Source organism: Enhydra lutris, unplaced genomic scaffold (genome assembly GCF_002288905.1).
Source record: "Enhydra lutris kenyoni isolate GAN:26980312 unplaced genomic scaffold, ASM228890v2 scaffoldscaffold90, whole genome shotgun sequence".
NCBI classification, from domain to species: Eukaryota; Metazoa; Chordata; class Mammalia; order Carnivora; family Mustelidae; genus Enhydra; species Enhydra lutris.
The window spans coordinates 1,277,988-1,300,958 of NW_019154174.1; positions in this window are offsets into that span (position 1 = coordinate 1,277,988).

The following is a 22,971-nucleotide window of genomic DNA, read 5'->3' on the forward strand; positions in this document are numbered from 1 at the left end:
ATCATGATCTGAGCCGAAATCAAGAGTCTAACACTTAATTGACAGGGCCACCCTGGTGCCCCATCATCTACCTTTATTAAAAGCAGTAAGTGGGTGGGTGAGACAGACGTCATCAAATAATCCGCCCAAAATGTGTGGTTATGAAACATGGTAGGAAGGGGTGGGACCCCGTGCCCTGAGCTCACAGAAGCAGTAAAGGTGGTAAAGGGCCAGGTCTCCAGAGCTGGAATGTCTGCTTTGACTCTCAACCCCACCACTTTCTAGCTGTGTGACCTTGAGCCAGTCACTTTCCTGGTGCCTCAGTGTCCTGGTCTGTAAATGGGGATAATAATACCTCTCCCTCAGAGGTTGTTGTAAAGACCGAATGAAAATACGTAGCGTGTGGACAAATGCTGGGCGCCTATCAGCTCTCGTTCTTATCAAAGCACCCCCTCCCCAGGCCTGAGAGTCCCCGGAGAAGCTGAGTTAAAGAACACAGAGTTAACTAGCTGAAGAGGAGAGGGGGTGGGGGGCTCTCAGGAGGGGACGGCAGCAGAGGCTCTGAGCAGGAGGAGGGAGCCTTCAGGAGTGAGTAGGACCTTGTGGGCCACGTTCAGGACTTGGAGGCATGATGCTGTTCAGTCTGCCATCTGGAAAGACACAGGCTGGAACGGGGTGAGGGCGGGTCCAGGAGCACCAGGGGCTAGCTGTGGGTTGTTGAGGAATGTCTAATCTTTCTTTCTGAGACTCTGTTTCTCACCTGCATGCGGACACAGGGTTCTTGTGAAGAGGAACCCTGTCACAGAGCCTGGCACCTGATAGCTTCTCAGGCAGTATGCGTTTCCTCCCTCCTTCTCCTCAGACACAGAAAGAACCTGCCGCTGGAGCAGCCCAGCTCCGTCCTGGGGGCCCTGGTTGGCCAAAGGCCATAACTTCCTGAGCTGTCCTGACTCCCTGGCTGGAATGACCCTCATCCTCCTGTCAGAGCCAGTGCCTTTCGGGGGGCACTGTGGTAGGCAGTTCAGTGACTGCTGCTCCAGCATCCTTCCTCCCCCTACACCCCACCCGGGTCTGTGTGTCCTCAGGGGAACTGCCCCTCCCCCAATCTCAGTTGGTGTGAGCTGCCAGGTTGACTCCACCCCTAGTCTGAGGGGTACTCACATTAACCTCAGTGGGGATTGTTAAGACTCAATACTGGTATAACTGAGGCAGAGACTTTTTTTTTTTTTTTTTTAGCTAAGACTACTCAGCAGGTGGTATTTGGTGCCACAAATGGGGAGACTGCCTGAGAATTAAAGCCAACACAGAGGAAAGCAGAGCCCAAGATGGAGAGAGTGATTTCTGACAACATTTGAACACCTGGATCCAGCCGCTCCTGAAGCCATTTATTCCTGGACTCAGCAGGTACAAGAACCAATATTCTTTCTTTCTTACTTATGCTGATGCAAACTGGGTATCTGTCATTTGCAGCCATTAGGATCTTAACAAAGAAAGAAATTCACCTCTTCCTACCCTGTGTCATACCTACTTCTGCCTATGGCTTCTCATTCCTGTGAGATTATAAGCCCTCTGAGGGTAGAAGCTCTGTATTCCTGATAAGCCCAGCATAGTGCCTGGTACTCCACTGAATAGCCAAGTGGATAACGCCAGACTTTCCTATCTAAACTGAGATCTTAAACTTACTCAAGCATGTGTTCACTGCTGACCTAATTTTCTGACACAGTAATATCTCCCACCTTCCTGGCCAAAGCACTAAAGCCTTTCCCCTCCAATGCCCCTGCTCTCTGATGGAAATCAAGCTCCGTGTACCTGCTCAGGCCATCATAGCTCTAAGATGGACGTTCACAGATTAACCCAACCCCCATCTTCCCCTAGAGGGACCATTCCCTGCTCTGGGAAAATAAAGTTACAGTGATCAAAGCAGTAACAAGTCCAAGGGCACCATCAAAGCACTATGTGTTTACCATGATCGGGGCAGTCCAAGGTGGTGCATGTGTTATTTCATTCTTAGACATTATCATCCACAACTATAAACTTGGGAAGAACTGGGGCTTTGTCTCTCTTTATAGTCCAGCACCCCAAAGCCTGATAGGTGAGCAGCACACGAAGCTCCAGTAAACTGCCACAGAAGAACCAGACAAAGGGCCTCTCTTTGCCATTCTCATTTAATCAGTCTGGCTCAGCTAAAGAGAAAGTTGGCTAAGTAGGGACAGGTATTTAACCCCTGCTGATCTCCCAGATTAACAACAAGACCTCAGGCTCAGAACTTTATCAGGCAACAGTATCTAGTTGGAATTCACATCATTCTGTTTTCACTTCTTTTTCTTCTGTAAAGATTTTATTTATTTATTTATTTGAGAGAGTGAGAGAGAGAGAGAGCACAAGCAGGGGGAGCTGCAGCGGGAGAGGGAGAAGCAGGCTCCTCGCTGAGCAGGGAGCCTGATGCGGGACTCGATCCCAGGACTCTGGGATCATGACTTGAACCGAAGGCAGATGCTTAACCGACTGAATCACCCAGGCACCCTCACTGGGTTTCTTTCTAAGAGGGATCTCTATTCATGGCAAGAGATACTGGCCTTAGCTTTCCATTCACAAATACACTTAAGTTAAAAAAAGGGGGGAATGTTCTTACAGAAAATTATCCAGTGAACAATACCCTGCCACACAGCAAATGCCACTATAGGAGTAGATGAGTAACAGAAGTTGGTGGGTCCTGGCTTATCTCCTACCTCGTTTCCTCCCTTGGGCCATTAACCAACTAAAAATCAATCAGTGCTACAAACAACTTTATGTTGTTCCCATCAGATTTTCCCCCAAGGTGATAGATGGTCTGTGTTTGGAATGTATACACAGCTCGTGTAGAAAGGTTTAAATCTGCTCATGGCTTAAGCCACCCCAAACAAGCCAAGGGGAGATTGGGTCCACTCGTGGACCCGGGAACGGTGGTCATGCTTCAGAGAGTCCCAATTGCGTCAACACCTTGGCCCGAACTGGGCGTAAACGTTCCTGGCCCCAAACACAACAATGAAGGTTGTGTACAGCTGATTCTGATTTCTCCTAAGAGGAAACACACACTTGCTTTCAGAGACAAGTTTGTCCTGAGATTTGACTCTGTCTCTTGGTGGGAGGACAACTGGGAACACAGGCTCATGTCTTTACCTATTATCCAGATGAGGGGACACATAAATGCGCTTCTTATGGTCCGTTCTTCCGAAACTTCTGAACGAGAGAATGCAACCTGTGACCCTGTGTTGAGTTTGCAAGTGTAGTTTTTGTTGTGGGCACAGTATTCATTTTTAGAATTCTCACTGAGGGGCGCCTGGGTGGCTCAGTGGGTTAAGCCTCTGCCTTTGGCTCAGGTCATGATCCCAGGGTCCTGGGATCGAGCCCCACATCGGGCTCTCTGCTCGGCAGGGAACCTGCTTCCTCCTCTCTCCCTGCCTACTTGTGATCTTTGTCTGTCAAATAAAGAAATAAAATCTTAAAAAAAAAAAAAGAATTCTCATTGAAAGATAACAGCTTTATGGAGCTATAATAATTCACGTAATTAGATATAATTCATGTAATCAGATAACTCACCCATTGAAAGTGTAGAAATGGGTGCATTTTAGTGTATTCACAGAGTTGCACTGCCATCCCAATAAATTTTAAAGCATTTTTATCTCCCCCCAGGGAAACTTGTATCCATTAGGGTCACTCCTCATTCCTCCCTCCACCCTTCCCAGCTCCAGGGTTGGTCCCTTTAGATTTGCCTCTTTTGGACCTTTCATATGAACGGAGCCATAGCTAGTGTGGTCTTCTGCGACTGGACTTTTGCACTTAGTGTTCTGTATTTCAAGTTCATCCATCTTACAGCGTGGATCAGTACGTCATTTCTTTCTTTTCTTTTCTTTTTTTTTTTTTTTGCCAAATAATATTCTATATCATGGAATAGATCACATTTTATTTATCCATGCATCGGCTGATGGATATCAGTATTGCTTTAACTTTTTGGCTAGTTTGCGTGACACTGCTGTAAACAACCCCGTACACGTCTCAGTGCGGACATATGTTTTCATTTCTGTTGGGTAGATACCTAGGTGTGGATAAGCCCACTGAATCGTACGGTAATTCTATGTTTAACCTTTTGAAGAACTGACAGACTGTTTTCCAAAGAGGCTACAGTATTTTCAAATCCCATTCGCAGTGTACGAGGGTTCCAAGTTCTTCACATCCTCTTCCACGCTGTTATCATTCAGTAAAAAAAAAAAAAATATTCTAGCCATCCTAGTTGGGGGTAAAGGGGTAACTTATTCTGGTTTTATTTGCATTTTCCTAACAGCTAATGATGTTGGCCATCTCTTCATGTGCTCTAGGCCAATATAACCATTATGAGGCTAATATATCTCTGGAAAAATGTCTATTCGGGCACTTTGCATGTATTTTAATTGGGTTGTCTTTTTATTATTGGGTTGCAAGAGTTATTTATATATTCCATATGAGTGCTTTATCAGAGATAGGATTTGCAAAAATATTCTATTCTGAGGTTATCTTTTCACTTCCTTGAGGCAAAAACGTTTTTAAAAAAATCTTTTTAAAGATTTTATTTACTTATTTGACAGAGGGAGAGATCACAAGTAGGCAGAGAGGCAGGCAGAGAGAGAGGGAGAAGCAGGCTCCCCGCTGAGCAGAGAGCCCGATGTGGGGCTCGATCTCAGAACCCTGGGATCATGACCTGAGCCAAAGGCAGAGGCTTAACCCACTGAGCCACCCAGGTGCCCCAAAAGGTTTTAATTTTGATGATGCCCAATTTGTCTGTTTCTTTGGTTGCTTGTACTTTGGTGTCATCTCTAAGAATCCACTGCATAATCCAAGGTCATAAAGATTTATTCCTTTGATTTATTTTAAGGGTTTTATAATTTTACCTGTTCTTTTTAGGTCTTTGATCCAATTTGAATTAATTTTTCCAAAGTTTTATTTATTTACGTAATCTCTACACCCAATGTGGGGCTCAAATTCACAACCCGGAGATCAAGAGTCACACGCTCCTCCAACTGAGCCAGCCAGACACCCCTTATTTGAATTAATTTTTGTATGTGGGGTGAGGTGGAGGTTCAAATTCATTCTTGGGCATGTGGATACCTTCTTGTCCCAACAGTAACACTATTCTTTCCCCCATTTAATTATCTTGACATTCTTAGTGGTTTTTTTAAAAAAAATGTTACTCAAATTAAGGGGCCCTTGAAGTGTCTGCCTCTTGATTTCAGCTCAAGTCAGGATCTCAGGGTTATGAGATCACGCCCCATGTTGCAGTTCAAGCTGGGTGTAGAGATTGCTTACAATTCTCTCTCTCCCTCTACCTCTCCCCAACCCCTTAAAAAGAAAGAAAGAAAGAAAGAAAGAAAGAAAGAAAGAAAGATTACTCAAATTAAAACCTAATGGAAAGAGGGTGCCTGGGTGGCTCAGTGGTTAAGCCTCTGCCTTTAGCTCAGGTCATGATCTCAGAGTCCTGGGATCGAGCCCCACATTGGGCTCTCTGCTCAGTAGGGAGCCTGCTTCCCCCTTCTCCTCTGCCTGCCTCTCTGCCTACTTGTGATCTCTCTCTCTCTCTGTGTCAAATAAATAAATAAATCTTAAAAAAAAAAAAAAAAAAACCTAATAGAAAGATATACCATGTTCATGGGTCACAAGACTCAATACTGTTAAGATGTCAATCCTAAATTAATCTCTAGAGTTGATTCAATCCTAATCAAAATCCCGTAGACTTTTTGCAGAAATTGACAAGTTGATTCTACACTTTATATGCAAAAGCAAAAGAACAACAATAAGAAAAAAATAGTTTTAAAAAGGAAGAACAAAGTTGAAATGCATATACTACCTGATATCAAGACTTAGAATAGAGTACAATAATCGGAACAGTGTGATATTGGTATCATGACGGACATCTTTATCAATGGAATAGAAGAGAGAGTAAGGACATAGATCTACAGGGTGCCCAGCTGATTCAATGCAGAAAGGATCGTCTTTTCAACAAGAGATGTTGGAACGAATGGAGGTCCATGTAAGAAAAAGTGAATCTCAACTATTACCCCACATTATACAAAAATTAACTTGAAATGGATCAGAGACCTAAAGCACGACAGATACAACTATAAAACATCCAGAAGAAATGTAGGAGAAAATCTGTGCAATCTTAGGATAGGCAAAGCTCTTTTAGATGGAACACTAAAATCATGAATCATAAAAGAAAAAAAAACTATAAATTGTACTTTATTAAAATATAACATAAAAATCTGCTCTTCAAAACACACTGTTGAGAAAATGAAAGAGCAGGATACTAGGAGAAAATTATTACAAGAAAATACTTGTAATAATATGTCTGACAAAGAATTCATATGCAGAATAAAGAATTCTTACAACCAAATAAGAAGACAAACAACCTAACAAAATAATGGGCAGAAGATTTGAAAAGACGCTTCATATAGGAAGATGCATGAATGGCCCATGAGCACATGAAAAGATGCTTAACATCATTAGTCACAGGGAAATGCAAATCATAACCGCAGTGAGACGCCATTTCCCACCCCCTAGAAGGACGGCCAATACCCAGTGTTAGCAGGGGTGTGGATTACGTCTCTCCCTACCCACTGGCTGGGATGCAAAATGGTACAGTTCTGTGGTTGCCCAGAGAGCTAAATGGACACTTATCCTATGACCTGCCAATTCTACTCTTAATTATCCAAGAGAATGGAAACATGTTCACACAAAGACATATACATATATAGTCACAGCAGGCTTATTCATTAATAACCCCGGACTGGAAACAAGCCAGACAGCCACCAGCAGGTGAATAAATAAATTGTGGCAAATCCTTACACTGGGGTACTATCCAGCAGTAAAAAGGAACCGACTATCCATACACACACCAACACAGGTGGACAGAACAAAAGGAAATGCGCCGAGTCTGAAAAGCAAGACATAGAAGAGTACATAGCATCTGATTCCGTTTAGATGAAGTCCTGGAAAAGATATACTAATCTCTAGGGCCAGAAAGCAGATCACGGATTCCCTGGGTCCGGGGTAAATACTGGATTGACTAGAAAAGCACACAAGGGAACTTTTGGGAGGTAATGAAACTATTCTCTATCTTGAGTGAGATGGTGGTTAGCTGGATGTATGCATTTGTGAAAACTCATCAAACTATATATTTTTTCAAACACTATATTGACAAAGGAGGTGTACATAACACATTTAAAGTTCTAACGAAACACTGAAATCCATTGCCATTTGAAAATTATGAGAGTGCACATCTTAAAAATCTTGACTTTTCTTTAAAAAAAAAAAGATTTTATTTATTTATTAGAAAGAGAGAGAGGGGGGCACCTGGGTGGCTCAGTGGGTTAAAGCCTCTGCCTTCGGCTCAGGTCATGATCCCAGGGTCCTGGGATTGAACCCCGCATCGGGCTCTCTGCTTAGCAGGGAGCCTGCTTCCTCCTCTCTTCTGCCTGCTTCTCTGCCTACTTGTGATCTCTGTCAAATAAATAAATAAAATCTTTAAAAAAAAAAAAAAAAGAAAGAGAGAGAGAGCGAACACGAGAGTGGGGAGGGTCAGAGAAAGAAGCAGACTCCCTGCTGAGCAGGGAAGTCCACCCTGAGGCTTGATCCCAGGACCCTGGGATCATGACCTTAGCTGACGGTAGTCGCTTAACCAACTGAGCCACCCAGGCACCCCAAAATCTAGATTTTTCTTTATGTTTTGAAAAATCACAAATATCTGATAGTTGTCCCCAATGGGCAACATTCTGCTGGAACTAAACAGTGGCAGCGCCCCCTTAAGATGGAGTATATGCTCCCGGCCCATCCCAAATCCCCCCCATTCCCTATTTTCATATGCTCAGCTCATTTCTTACTCATTTTTTTAATTCTCTGCTTTGGCTTATGCGGACATCTGACTTTGTGACCCCTGTAAATTATAGGTCACATGCTTTATTAAAATCCCCTGTACTTATTTTTTGCAGTAAAACCTCAATTATCCAAGATTATCAGGGAATACAAGTTCTGGGCAGCTGGGTTTTTATAGTTAATTGAAGGTTAGCCTGAAAATGGATTTGACTCTGGTTATTGAAAAATCTTCCATGTTTCTGCCGGCACTAGGGCAAGCAGCCCCAGAACATGACTGACTCATTGTTCTGGTCAGGATCGGAGTCATGGCCAGGATCGGAGTCATGGATGGGACTCAAGGTACCAGGCTGGAGACGGTGAAGAGGATTTTTTAGGGGAGTGGTCGGAATCTTTCCGGGGCCTGGACATACCCTGGGCACCATTTGTTTATAAATGCAAATATTAGGTGCATTCCAGGCACCAGATTTTGGTCTCTAAATACCATTCCTGACGAAACGGAACCAGGGCTTCTTGGAGAAATGGCTGACACCAGTTTTGGTGCAAGGAAATGTACAGGCTGAGCCTGGCATGCCTTATACCAGAAAGCAAAGGAAGGGATCAAAGACTCCTGGGGTCAGTCAGAAGGATTCCCTGAAGGGGTCCTCACTGGCAAAGATGGGAGAATTTGAGCATCTTCTAAAAAAATGCAATTAATTGAAACATATTAAATGCATAAAAATCCATGAGTTCATTACAACACTGGAAAAAGGGGGACGTGAGTAGAACATTAATGTTATTAATAAATAAGAGTTGGGGGACCTGGGTGACTCAGTCACTTGTTTCTGATCTCTGTTCATGATCTCAGGATCCTGGGATGGAGGCTCCTGCTCAGCAGGGAGTCTGTCCCTCTGCCCCTCCCCCTGCTCATGCTCATGTTCTCTCTCTCAAATAAATAAATAAAATCTCTATCTAGCTCTGCCTCTGGCTCACCTTCATGGTGGGTGGCTGGGGGCACAGGCAGGGAAGGAGGCCTTTGAAATCAGAGTGACTCCTTCTGCATTGAGTCAATGTTTCATCTATTCATTTATCCAGTCCGCAGATACTTACGAAGCCCCTACTGCGAGACCAGCACTATTCCAGGTGCCAAGCATGTAGCAATAAACAAAGGGTAAAGAAATCAATCAATCCCCGCCTCTATACAGCCTATATGCCCACAGGAGACAGAACCAAAAAATTAAAAAGAGCAACTACATTTGAGAATTTATGCTGATTGGAGTTTGGTAAAAAAAAAAAAAAAAAAAAAAATTGCATAGCATCCCTTAGATACAGAGATTAAATGTTTTGTAACACCAGGCGCATTGGCCAAGCTTTGGGGAAGAGCCCACCTTTGCGTGCCGCTGGGGTCTGAGTTGGTGTAGTTGTTCAGAGAGTATCTGGTAGGCTCTAGTGCATTTAAAATGTGTCAGCCGGGACCCTGAGGTTCCACTCTTGGCGCATGCAGGTGTGCGTGCTTGCACTGCGTGGGTATGCGCGTGTGTACACCGTTATGGATGGTGATTGCGGCCCTGTAATCCCCCCAAGCTGGAAATGACCTCACAGGCCCAGTAACAGGCTGCTGGGGAGTGGGTGGGGTGCAAACCTCTCTACCACAGGAGCCATGGACGCAAAGCAGGGGTCCCTGCACCACACTGTGGGGCGGCGTCTTGGGGGGACATGGCGCGTGTTGGTAGGCTCACGCTGTGGTGGGGTGATGGACTCCATGGGGCAGGGAGCACCTTCAAAGAGCAGAGAGGAGTCCGCAGCCCAGATAAGCTCATGCCACAGCCCTGGGCAGCCCAGCAAATGCTGGATGTTAAGGACCCAGGAGTGACTTGGGTTCCCATCAGGGGTGGATGGCATAGGGTCTGGCCTGTGTTAGGACAGTCAGACCCCAGCTCAGGCCTGGTTCCGCTGGCTCCTCAGGGGAGGGCCTCAATCCATGACAATAATAGGTTGGCCCTCCAAATTTCAATTTTGTCTTCTGTAAAATGGGGATAACAGTACCTGTGCCTACTAGGTTGTTGTCAGGATTCAAGGAAATAATTCATGGGAAGCACTTTGCACAGTGCCTGGCCTATAGTAAGTCTTGAGACTTGGTGAGTGTGAATACTATCATATCATTGTTATTTTAAGGAGCAGAATTATTATTGCTGTCCTGGGTTGCTGGGCCTGTCGTTTGTGGAGACATGACCCACTGGAGAAGGGGCATGCAGACGGCTTCCTGTGGGAATGGGTCCTTCCCTGGCAGGGAAATCCCAAGGTCCCTGGGTCTCTAGTGGTCCCCAATGGCTGGCAGCTGGCTTTCCAGACAACTTCTGTAAACAGCTGCACCTGCTCCCAGCCTGGCCAGCACCAGCAGCCATGTACACAGCACTGACAATACCGCATTCCACACCTGTCCCATGGGAAGGAAGACCCAGGAGGCTGGGAGTCTCTCCCCTGGACTAGAGCCCTCACTACCTCAGCAGGTATCCTGGCCCCCGGCGTGCCTCCCTGCAGGATGGTGGGGAGCCTTGGAGATTAGAAACATCTCTGCTGACTTTGGCCTTGTGGGTTTCCCCACAAAGCCCCTTGCTTAACCCAGACCTCGCGAAGGTGTAGATTCATCCCAACCCTCCGTGCAGCCCGTCCTGCCCTCAAGGATGCAGGCGGTGAGGCCAAACCCGGACCTGGAATATAGCATCCCTTCCTCCTTGCCAATTCTGAGCGATCCTGGGACAGAAAGGCTAGGGCTCCCTGTGGAAGGCCGGCTGTGTCAAGCCGGGGGGATGGGGGACCCCACACCTTCTGGGACATCCTGTAGATAACTCAGGTGTCAGGACTCTCCCTGTGTCTCCAAGCAAAATGAAACCATCTTTCCTGAAGAGACCAATTAGGACACAGACCTTATGATCCGGGGTGTTGGGAAAGGAGAGGAGCCCAAAAGGCCAGCGTTGCAGGCAAATGAACACAGCCCAGGAGAGCTCAGAACAGAGCAGGGACCCTGCATGGTAGGCAGCACTGGGGCAGTGGGGTGTGGACAAAGCGTGTGGGGCAAGGGCTTGCCACCGTCTCCACCCTAACCCCATGCCAGGCTCCATCCTGTCCACCCGCCAGCTCTGAGCGGCCTTGCTGTGCCAGTCCGGCTGGTCCTGGGATGGGAGATGAGTCATGGCGTCAGGTAAGTGCCCCAAGCTGCTGCTGGTGCAGAACACGGGCCACACCTCGCAGGGAGCAGAGTCTTGGAAAACCCGGTCTGGTCTCCAGACCCGACGCTGTCACTGAGGTTCTCCCCTTGCCCTCCCATCCCCCACCCCTGCCAGCTCCGTGGAGGCCTGGGGCACTGGAGACCCCACTGGTCAGAGCTCACACAGCCATATGCCTGTGCCACTCAGGCACTACACGAAAAGCAATCACAGCCTCCAAAAGAAAGAGGCACGTGGGAGGAAATGCTTGGTCCACACTCATGGTGGACAGACCCTCTTGGTGGTAACAAGGCAGCCAGGGCCCCAAGAATAGCTGCTTACTACTGCTTTCCTCCCCAACTATCAGCAGACCCAGGATGATTATACAGGCTGGTAGCTCAGGACATAGGTGCTGGAGCCAAGCTTTGGGTTTGAGGCCAGCTTGTTCTGCAACCTTGGGCAAGCTACACGGCATGTCTTTGCCTCCCTTTCCTCATCTGAATACCGTGGACAGTATGACACCTACTTCTGAGGGTGCCTAGAACTGTGCCTGGTTCACAGCAACTTACAATGCACTTCTATTCTTTCAAGGGCCTGTGCAGTGAAAAAGCATGATAGCTTTCCAAATATGGAAAGAAGATGGCAGCCATTAAGTACACGTATGCGGCGTGATGCCAGCCAGACAAACGGCACCCCACTTTTCGTGGTGATGTGCAAATGGTATGGGAACTCATTTTTTTGATGGTGAAAGTTAGAAAGATTACAGAGACCCCAAGGACGAGGAACCTTGAACTGCGGTATATCCTGAGGGCACTGACCTGGGGACCTTCTTCCTGGTGACTGTCCACACCCGCTTCCCAAGAGTCCCCTTTACCAGCTCCAGCCAAGAACTTAAGAGTCAAAAGCCTAGAAGCATTCCTTTTTTTTTTTTTTTTTAAAGATTCCCACATTCATAAATAGGATCGTGGGCAATGGTCTGGAAGCCCCCTGGGACCTCTTTACGTGCCAACGTGACAACGCAAAGTCTAAAGAAAATCTTCAACCCACAGATCCACTTAAAAATCTCACTTCCAAAATAAACGCTCCACTTGTGGCACGGATGGCAAAACCATCCGAGGCAGTACCATGACATTGGAGGGCAGGACTGCCACGTTCCAAAGTGACCGGACCAGACCAGCTTTCAGGTTTTAGGAACTCAGATGATGCGTCTGTGCCGACTGTTTCCAGTACCTTCCAGATTCTCAATCCAGCTTACACTGGAGGAGGGAAGAGGTTCTGAAAAGCTGCCTCTGAAGACAGAAGCCTCTGGTGGCAAAGGCAAGTTAAGAACAGGGCTGAGGAGGGCTGGCTGGCTCCCTGTTCCCAGGATGAGCTCAGAGCAGAAGGGCTCAGGCGTTGGGAGCTGCCTTCACAAGGTGCGCCCTATCTGGGTACCATCTTTCTTTACGTTGACTCACTCTTGTTTTTACTTAAAGACTTAGTTCAGCTTTGTCCTAAGCCAGAGTGTCCACAAAATCACGGGTCTGATGTCGCTAATTATATATGTTTTCTAAGACACTTCAACATCAGCAATCCCCGATGAGATGAAAGACGTTTGTCTGCTCACCATCTGAAAACCGTCCGCACACGCCACACTGCGCAGGCAGACAGACTCAGCAAGGATCCTCCCTGGCCTCAGAAACTCGCCAGATTAGATAAAATACCTCACCGCTGGCAACTCAAAGACAACCCCCTAGCTGTGGTGCCTGGCGGTGGGTAGGTTTCTCCCCGACCAGGTTCCTATCCCCAGGGAAGCTTGTCCTGCCGTCCCAGCCAGAAGACCACGAGCTCCAAGACAGTAGATGGACGACAGCTGCCAGAAAAACCCTCTTTCTTTTTGAATGGCTTTTTTTTTTCTTCTAAAGATTTCATTTATTCATTTGACAGAGGGCACAAGCAGGGGAAACGGCGGGCAGAGGGAGAGGGAGAAGCAGGCTCCCCGCTGAGCAAGGAGCTTGAAGACCAGAGCCAAAGGCAGATACTTAACCAAACAAGCTACCCAGATTCCCCTTTCATGGCCTTTTAAAGGAGAAACAAGCATTCATCTGGCCTTTTGGCTAATATGCTAAACCTTGGAGGACTGGGGATCCTGGTTTGTCATTTCCTTGCTCTGCGGCTGACCTAGTGCCACAGGATTGAAAGGGGATTTATCTTCGTAAGGACAAAACTCTCACTGCGGGGCTTCTCTGCAGGGACACAGATGCCCTCAGTAAGAAAACCCAAATGTATAACAGCGCAGAAGGGTGGACCAGACCACCGTTGAGGCACACAATGAAAGGCTGGAGAGCTGTTAAGAAGGATGGTTAATTATTTCTGTTTAAAACAAACTATGGGTTATAGGTAACTCTGTGTACAGGAAAAGAAGTTTGGTAAGATCAACCGAAATGTTTGTAGTGGTTATGTTTCAGTGGAAAGATCCTGGGTTATTAAAAAGAATGTTTTCCATTTAATCTGTGTTCTGTAATGTTTTTTACAATGAACGTATCTTGCTTGTATAATAAGAAAATGATTCTTTATAGAACCTGGAAAATGGCTTATGAGAGAATGTTACTCGATAAAGGTGATATCATAACCACAGATCTTTCTCAACTTACACCGGGGTTGTTACGTCCTGATAAACCCATGGTAAGTTGAAAATGTTCTAAGTCAAAAATTCATTTAATATACTTAAGGCGGGCATGGGTGGCTCAGTCCGTTGAGTGTCTGCCTTCCACTCAGGTCATGATCCCAGGGTCCTGGGATCGAGTCCTGCATCGGGCTCCCTGATCAGTGGGGAGTCTGCTTCTCCCTCTTCCTCTGCCCCTTCCCCTTGCTCCCTCTCTCTCATGCTATTTCCCTCTCTCTCAAATAAATAAATATTTTTTAAAAAGCAAAAAAAAAAAAAAGTTAAAAAAAAACTGCAGTTGATGGGGCACCTGGGTGGCTCAGTGGGTTAAAGCCTCTGCCTTCGGCTCAGGTCATGATCCCAGGGTCCTGGGATCGAGCCCCTCATCAGGCTCTCTGCTCAGCGGGGGGCCTGCTTCCCTTCCCCTCCCTCTGCCTGCCTCTCTGCCTACTTGTGATCTCTGTCAAATAAATAAATAAAATCTTTAAAAAAAAATTTTTTTTAATTTGCATTTGATACACTAACCTCCAGAATATCACAGCTTAGCCTAGTTTGCCTTAAAGGTACTCAAAACGCTGACATTAGTCAATAATTCTGCAAAATCGTTTAATGCAGAGCCTGTTTTATATTAAAGTGTTGAATATCTCCATACTCGATTGGATATTATACTGAAAGCAAGAAAAAGGCCAGTCATCGGGTGTAGAAGGGTTGAAGCAGATTGACTGTTTGCTCTCAGGATCGTGTGGTTGACGGGACGCTGTGGCTTCCTTCGGCCACTGCCCAGCATCATGAGAGAGGATCGCACCGTGTATCACCAGCCCGGGAAAAGATCCAAGTTCGGGGCGCCTGGGTGGCTCAGTGGGTTAAAGCCTTTGCCTTCAGCTCAGGTCATGATCCCAGGGTCCTGGGATCGAGCCCCACATCGGGCTCTCTGCTCGGTGGGGAGCCTGCTTCCTCCTCTCTCTGCCTGCCTCTCTGCCTACTTGCCTCTCTGCCAAATAAATAAATAAATTCTAAAAAAAAAAAAAGATCCAAGTTCAAAATTCCAGGTATGGTTTCTACCGAATGTATATCACTTCTGCACTGTCGTAAAGGCAAAAAATCAGAAGCCCGACCCTTGTGTACGTGGAAACATCGAGTGTCAGGAAAAGTGGTAATTAGGGCATTGGGAATTAGGGAAGAATTTTTTTTTTTTTTTTTTTTTTAATGTAGGCTTCTGAGAATGTAGATGGAACTCTGGAAAGGGGTGGGATTCTGGATTGGTTGGGATCAATGCAGGCTTGCTAGGGAAGCTCAGACTGGATGTACACTTGAGCTAATGTTCTAATATTTATAAGAGTTTTCCACAAGTTTCTGCTACTTACAGTTTTTTTAAATTCAAGAATATTGAATAACCCCCCAAAGGAAGGCTTTTCTATCCACTAGGAAAATCTGCCTGGGGTTCCGGGTAGCCTGACCATTTCTTCCACAATTTCTGCAGGAGGACCTTTCCTTTCCTCCTGGGAAGGGGGTGAGCCAAAGATGGGTTTTAGAGGAGGGGGCAGCCTCAGAGCTTGCATATCCTGCATGGCTCCTGTCTTCCAGACTCTTGTTGACACAGTCTTAGCTGTGTTTGGTTTTCTTATTGTTGAGGACTTGGCTACACCAAGTTCTTTATCCTGTACAATCACAGTTACATGAGAAAACACCTCACTCACCAGGCCTGCTGCCAGAGCTGTGTCACCTCGTCCTAAGGGGGGAATGGCTTAGGGGTGCCAGTGGTGAGGCCACGAGCCCACGGCTCCACCCCTCCACCACCAAGCAGGTGGCCACTCGCCCAGGGTGGGTGATGTATGTTGACAGCCGCCAGGGAAGAATGTGGTCCGTTTCATGTGCTCCCTGCTTCTCTCCCTGCCAAGGGTGGAGGCCATTGGAGTGGGCGGTCTCCGCCCAGCCCTGGAAGATGCCAAGGGTGCGGGGAGTGGGGGGAAGGTAGAGGTGGAGTAGGAGTTCCTTATTCTACTGGGAATAAAATGCAGTGATCCCGACTAGACTCCGAAAGTAATATCAACCTGATAATATCTTGAGGCTCACATAGTGGGTCCAGCTCTATAGCCTCTCTCTCTGGTTCCCATTGGGATACACAAATTATTCTATTACTATCAAAATGGTGGACTTTGGAGTGAGCCCGCCTTGGACCTGGATGGCATCTTGGACCTATCCTATCACCTCTCTGAGCCTCTGTTGTCTCACCTGTAAGTGGGGCCAGCAGTAGCACTGCCCTCGCTGGGCTTTCATTTTCAGTGGGGATTACAATGAGATCATGCTTGTAAAGCCCTTGGTATCGTGTTGACTAAATGTTGGCTATTATGAGGGGAAAGAAAGATAAAAACATGGGGGTGGCTGCTAAGGTTACCTCTTATAGGCGAGGCTGCTTTAGAAAGGACAGGTGCTGGACGGGGAGTTTCCCTGGCTTGCTAAATGAATGATTCCGCTTTGGGACTGCACTTCCCAGAGGTTCAGCTGCCTGGGTCGCATTCCTGTGACAAACTTTCAAGGGCTCCAGGTGTCTGCAGAAGGAAGGCTCAACCCTCGGCTGGCTTTGAAGATGCCCTAACGATATGGCCCCAATCTACACGTCCCCTCACTTCCCTTCAACATGGGGTAGTGTTTAAGAGTCTGGGTTTGAATCCCAGCTCTGTCACTTTCTCGCTGTGGGACCCTGTTGAATTGCCTTCTCCTCTCTGTGCCCCAACTGTCCCATCTGTAAAACGAGCGAATAGTAGCTACATCCTTGGGTCTGGTGTGGAGATTAAACTGTAAATATGAAGCCGCTTGAAGAGGGTCTGGCCCCCAGAGAGGGATGAGTGTCTGTGGGCAAGCCTCTAACACCCGCATCTGGTGGGACCACTTGCTGAACAGCACAGGTACTCCAGATACGCCCATCAGCACTCGTTTACTCATGCTGCTTCTCCCCTGGAGGGCTTTCCCCCAGGCCCAGCTCGAATGCCACATCTTCCAAGAAATGTCCTTTCCTCACTGACTAAAAGGCATCTTCCTCCCTTCATAACCAAGTATTTTCTGCGAACCAACCCCTCCTATTTCATTTGGTCCCATCTGCCTCATATCATGGCTCTGTATACCCCTCTCTAATCTATCCTATGGTGGGGAGGTGCCTGGACAGATTTTCACATGAACTCGGAACTCTGCATATAGTAGGTGCTCAGTGAAGATGTCTGGACTTCAGGGTTTGGGGGCAGAGTTGGCAATCAGCTGCTATGCCCTGGTTGGGTCGCAAGGGTTGTTTATGGCTGGAGACCTTTCCAGCTGGAAGGTGACTTTCACTTAAACTTTCCAAATATCACCATTGCTTGTAGGTGAGGGGAGAGGAGGAAAGCACCTGGTCCATTCCTGTCCACCTGTCACTCTGAGCTATGTTACGGGCTGAACTGTGTTCTCACAAGATTCAGATGTCAAAACCCTAACCCCCAGGGACCTCAGCATGGAACTGTATTTGGACATATGGTCTCTAGGGAAGCAATGAAGTTAAAATGAAGGCAGGAGCGTGGGCCCTAAGCCAATCTGATTGGTTTCTTTTTTTTTTTTTAAAGATTTTATTTATTTATTTCACAGAGAGAGATCACAAGTAGGCAGAGAGGTAGGCAGAGAGAGAGATACAGGAGGAAGCAGGTTCTCCGCTGAGCAGAGAGCCCGATGCAGGACTCGATCCCAGGACCCTGAGATCATGACCTGAGCCGAAGGCAGAGGCTTAACCCACTGAGCCACCCAGGCGCCCTGATTGGTTTCTTTATTTGGACATCCCAAGAAACACCAGAGATGTGCACTCCCAGAGGAAAGACCAGGTGGGGACACAGAGAGAAGGCGGTCATCTGCCAGCCAAGGCGTGTGGGAAACCAACCCTATTGACCTCTTGACTTTGGACTTCCAGCCTCCAAAACCATGGGAAAATAATTTTTTGTTGTTTAAGCCACAAAATCTGTGTTATTTCGTCAGAGCAGCCCTAGCAGACCAATGAAAGTAGTAAAAAGAGAAATGACCAGTAGGCATGAGGGTGAGAAGGCCGAGGAGTGAGCGTACTGGCAGACCCCATCCTGAACTTGGGGCTGGGAATGACCAGATCTGGGAGTCTGCCCCACTGCCCCCAAGTAGGAATGATTTATGCTTAGGAGTGAAGTTAGTTTTTTCTTCCCCAACCAAGAGATGCTTCAGAAATCCTTCTCTCCAAGTGAAAGGCAACTGGTGCTGTGGTAACTTAAACTTTTTTTTTTTTTTTTTTTTTTTTTTTAATTAGGCAGTGACAAAGGTGTGTCCAGCACTTTTGGCAAAAAGCCCTTGTAGTTTTCCTTCTACCAGCCTAGCAATAGCTTCCTGCCACATTTAGAGTAAAACCCAAACTTCTTACCATGGCCTCAAGGGCCGGTGAGCCTGGCCCTGCCCCCTCCAAACTCACCTCCTACCCCTCTCTCCCATCCACACTTCTGCGCCTCTAATATGCTAGGGTCATTCAACCTCAGGGCCTTTGCACTTGCTGCTTATGCTGAGTGGAACAGGAAAGCCAGCCATGCCTCAGGTTCGCTCAGCAAGCTCTTAGGAGACATACATGCCCGAGCCTCACACAGTGACTCTGGCTCCGCAGGGGGAGGCAGGGTCTGGCATCTGTACTTTTTTTTTGTTTGTTTGTTTGTTTTAAATTTCTGCCTAGAGTCTGATACACAGGCAGAGTTGAGGACTATCACCTGAGATCTAGCTTCCAAGGGCTAGCTTCTTCTTTGAAGCTTTAGCTCCAGTGCCACCTTTTAGGGGTGACCTGACCCCCAACTCCCTCCCCAGAGTACCCCAGCCCCCTGGGAGACTCTCATCTAGTCATTCGTTTCCTGTCTGTCTCCAACCAGCCCCGCGGGTGCTCCCTGCATCTCTCTTGCTGCCAGCTTCACCCCAGTAATGGAGCTGCTCTATCCAGCACAGAAGCCGCTACCACACCTGGCAACTGGGGAGTGCTGGAAACTCCGCTAGTCCAATGGAGATGTGCTCTCGGTGTAAAAAAAAACAATTTGGATTTCAGAGAAATCATACAAGAAACAGAGACTTAAAATATTAATGTTTTGCAAGATGAAAAGAGTTCTTGAGATGGGCTGTGCAACACAGATGTACTTAGCACCACTGTAACGTACACTTAGTGATGGTTAAGAGGGCAAATTTCATGTTCTATATTTTCAGCACAATTAAAAATTTTTAAGTGATGTGCTGAATATTTTTAAAACATCATCAGTGAGGAGCTTGGGTGGCTCAGTCAGTTAAGCATTTGCCTTCGACTCAGGTCATGGTCTCGGGGTTCTGGGATTGAGCCCTGAATCCTGCTCCCTGCTCAGCGGGGAATCTGTTTCTCACTCTCCCTCTGCCTGCATCTCTCTGTCTTTCTCTCTCTTCCCCTGTGTCAAATGAATAAATCTTGAAAAAAAATTTAAAAAATAAAAAATCTCATTTGTAAGTCTAAATACAGATGACATGTTCATGTTGCTCATACTTGGGATATATGGGCTCGGCGAAACATATTACTGAAATTAATTTCACCTGTGTCTTTTCTCTTTCTAAAAAAGTACAGCTCTCAGAAAAATTGTAAGTTGCTTATGTGGCTCAGATTTGTGACTTGTGTTATATTTATACTGGACAGCGCCCACCTGGAAACATGGCCGGCACACAGAAAGCACTTAAGTAGGAATTGAATATAAAAATGAATATAGTTGCTTCCAAACGGGTGTGCGTTTTTTTTGTTTTTGTTTTTTGGTGTTTGTTTGTTTGTTTTTGAGTGTAAGCAAAGTTCTGTCTGCCAGGATGCAGGAACGTGGGAGGCAGACAGCAGAACAGTTTACACAACTAAATGATCACAACTAGAATCTACTATTATGCTGATGATAGCAGCTCCCATTGGTCGAGCACCTAACATGGTCCAGGAAAGGTCACAGGACTTTACCTGCATCTTCTCCTTTAATCAGTCCTGCAAGGAACCGCAGCCTCCATGGTCCAGCCGATGGCCCCAGGCTGCCCGGGAGGTGAGTGGAGAGCTGGAGCTTGCACAAGGGCTGGGCAAGGCTCCCCAGTGCACCTGCCCCACTCTGCCTGCTGTCCTGTCCAGTGGGACTTGAAGGCTCAGCCTGGGCCTGACAGTAGCGGGGGTTTCTGGCTTTTGGAGGTGAAGAGCTCCTGAAGTCAGAGTCCCTGCTCTCGAGGGTCCAGGAAGCGAGTGAAATAATTCATAATCTCTCATCTTCTTAAACTCACCCATCCAGATCCAGCTGCCGGCCCTCTCAAGTTCAAGGACTTCAGGGCACTGGCCCTGGCCTGGGTGGTCATTCTTGTTCAAGGCAGTCATGGTGGATGGCGCTGGGCCCAATCTGACCAGAGAGGGCCCTGCCCACATCCCTGAGGTGACAACAGCCACAGCCAGTGGCTAGAGGCCTGGAGCTGAAGACCTGGGCCCACCTAATCCCCCCTCTCCCCTGGCCAGGGCCTGGGGCTCCAATCTACTTGAGCAGGGCTTCCCCCACCTCCCGACCTCCTGTGGTAGCTAATGCAAGACCTCCCTGGAGGTGGCCTTTGTGGTAAAATGCCCAGATTGGAATCCCCTGGAATGGGGAAAAGGTTTGCAACACACAGAAAGTTCTCTCGTCTCCAGGCCCCCCTGCTCTGTCTTTAAATGGTGGGTCTGAACTTGAGGAAGCCGCTTGGGTCTGGTCAAAGAGAAAATTGACCAAAGCAGACAACAAAGACCTTATTCCCTTGGCAACAGCTGCGTGTCAAGGAGTCTGACCTCTGAGGGGACATCTGGCCATCCGGGGGACCTCGGAGCACCCTCACCCTAGTGAGAGCTGATGGGTCCAGCACACAGGGCACAGCTGCAAACAGTGTCTCTCAGAGTCTGCTCCCAGATCAGCGGCAGCTGAATCAGAAAGGCAAGTCCTCAGGCCCTACTCCAGACCTCCTGAACCAGAAACTCTGGGTTTGAACAGCAGCCCAGGAGGCTCAAGGCCGCGCTGAAGTTCGAGAATGAAGGCGTTCAGCCTACTACAAAGTATGGCAGCAGGACCCCAGGTCAGCATCCTCTCGCCGAACATCCTAGCCCCGCTTGCCCTACTGGATCAGGGTCTGCACTTGCCAAGACCCCAGGGCACGCATATGCGTGTTACAATTCGAGATGCGATGGCCTGGAGTTCCCTACGGGTAAGTCAAGGAGTCTCATACTCAAAATGCTTTCAGGGGCCAAGCAGGTGACCCAAAAATGAAGCCAGCTGGCACACCAGCCTGCAAGTGTGCTCACAGGACTTGGGGCAGGAAATGTGCCTTACACTCTGGGTAAGATTTCCTTGCTTGGCCACAGCCCTCCCAGGCATGGCAAGAGGCACACACACAGCAGAGACTCAAGAAGGGCTGGGATAGGGGTTCTCAAACTTGGCCACGTAGAAGAATCACCTATAGATCTGGGCGAAACGCTGACCCCTGACTCCCATCCCCAGATCGCCTAATATGAGCCCGGCGCTTTGAAAAAGCCCCCCCCGCCATTCTAATTAGTTCCAATGAGCAGCAGAGTCTGGGAACGACCAGGCTACAGCCAGTCTGCAAACTTTTTCAGTAAAGGGCCAGATGGTACTAGCTCAAGTTCTGCGGGTGTCCGGGTCCATCACGGCCACCCCATGCAGCCACGATAGAGCAAAAGCAGCCAGAGTTAAGAGGAAATGGTTGAGCATGGCCGGTGTTTCAACAGCACTTCATTTATGAATGCTGCATTTTCAATTTCATTTTTTTTGCACAGTAATGGAATATTACTTTTCCCTTGATTTTTTTCCTTTTTAAAGATTTTATTTATTTATTTTTGAGAGAGAGTGAAGCGTGGGTGAGCAGGGTGGGGAGCAAAGGGAGAGAGACAAGCAGACTCCCCATTTAGTGTGGAGCCCAGTGCAGGGCATGAACCCACAACCCTGAGATCGTGATCTGAGCCGAAATCAAAGAGTCGGCCACTTACTGAATGAGCCACTCAGGTGCCCCCCTCTTGATTTTTTTTTTTTTAAAGCTTTTATTTATTTGACAGGTAGAGATCACAAGTAGGCAGAGAGGCAGGCAGAGAGGGAGGGGGAAGCAGGCTCCCCGCTGAGCAGAGAGCCCGATGCGGGGCTCGATCCCAGGACCCTGAGATCATGACCTGAGCCGAAGGCAGAAGCTTAACCCACTGAGCCACCCAGGCACCCCTCTTGATTTTTTTCAGCAGCAGAAAAACCATGCATAGCTCATGGGCTGCACAGAGACAGATGGTGAGCCGAGCCTGGTCTTGGGGCCATAGTTTGCTGATCCCTGGAAGGATGGAAGGAAAGAATGGAGGAAAGAATGGAGGGCATGAAGGCCAAGAGTGCAGGCCTTGTCCTTCCCGGTATTTTCCCACATGATCTCCTCTACACAATCTCTGCAACCTTAGTAGCTCCTGAATATGAAAAGGTTGTGTTGACAAAGCCCCATCAAGTGCTGGCTTAGTCTGGCTCTCGGCCACGGACTTTAGATTGGGCCCCCAATCCTTCATCACCCTGGCAGGATTTCAGAGAGCTGCCTTCCAATGGGCGACTCCGAGCCCTACTCTCCAGGCTGGTGGCCTCACTGAGGTTTAGCATGGAGTGACCAACTGAACTGTACGGCAGGTACCGGACGGAGAGTTTGGGTCATCTCAGGTCCTCACAGCAGCTCTGTGCCAGAGAACTAGCACATGCCTGTGTATATTATCAGATACCCAGTTTTTTGTTTTTATTTTTTATTTTTTATGTACCAATTCTTAGACAAGGAGACTGAGGCACAGAGATGTCGGATGATTCACCCAAAGTCACACAACAAGGGTACTAGAGCAGAACTGAACCCATGTCTGTCTGACTCCGGAGCTGCTTTCATAACCACTTTGCTTTACGGGCTCTCAATAATCTATGTTAAGGACAATCAATAATCCATCACCAGTCACCACAATGCCAGACACAATCTCCTTAAGCCTCCTAACAAGACTTAGGTAGCACACTTGGTCTCTCTGTATCTCAATTGGCATCTAGACACCACTCAGTCTTCTCTGCCTTGAATTGCAGCCAGACCTAGGGCACCTAAGAGGGATCCGGCACCCTCTCCAGGAAGAAGGAGGCTCAGAGAGCTGCCCTGTACAGCTGTGCAGGTTGTGTACTGCACAACTCTAGGTAGTATCATTCACAGTGTATTCTATGTGAATGACACCCATGGACCTGTGGAGCACACAGCCCACCTAGC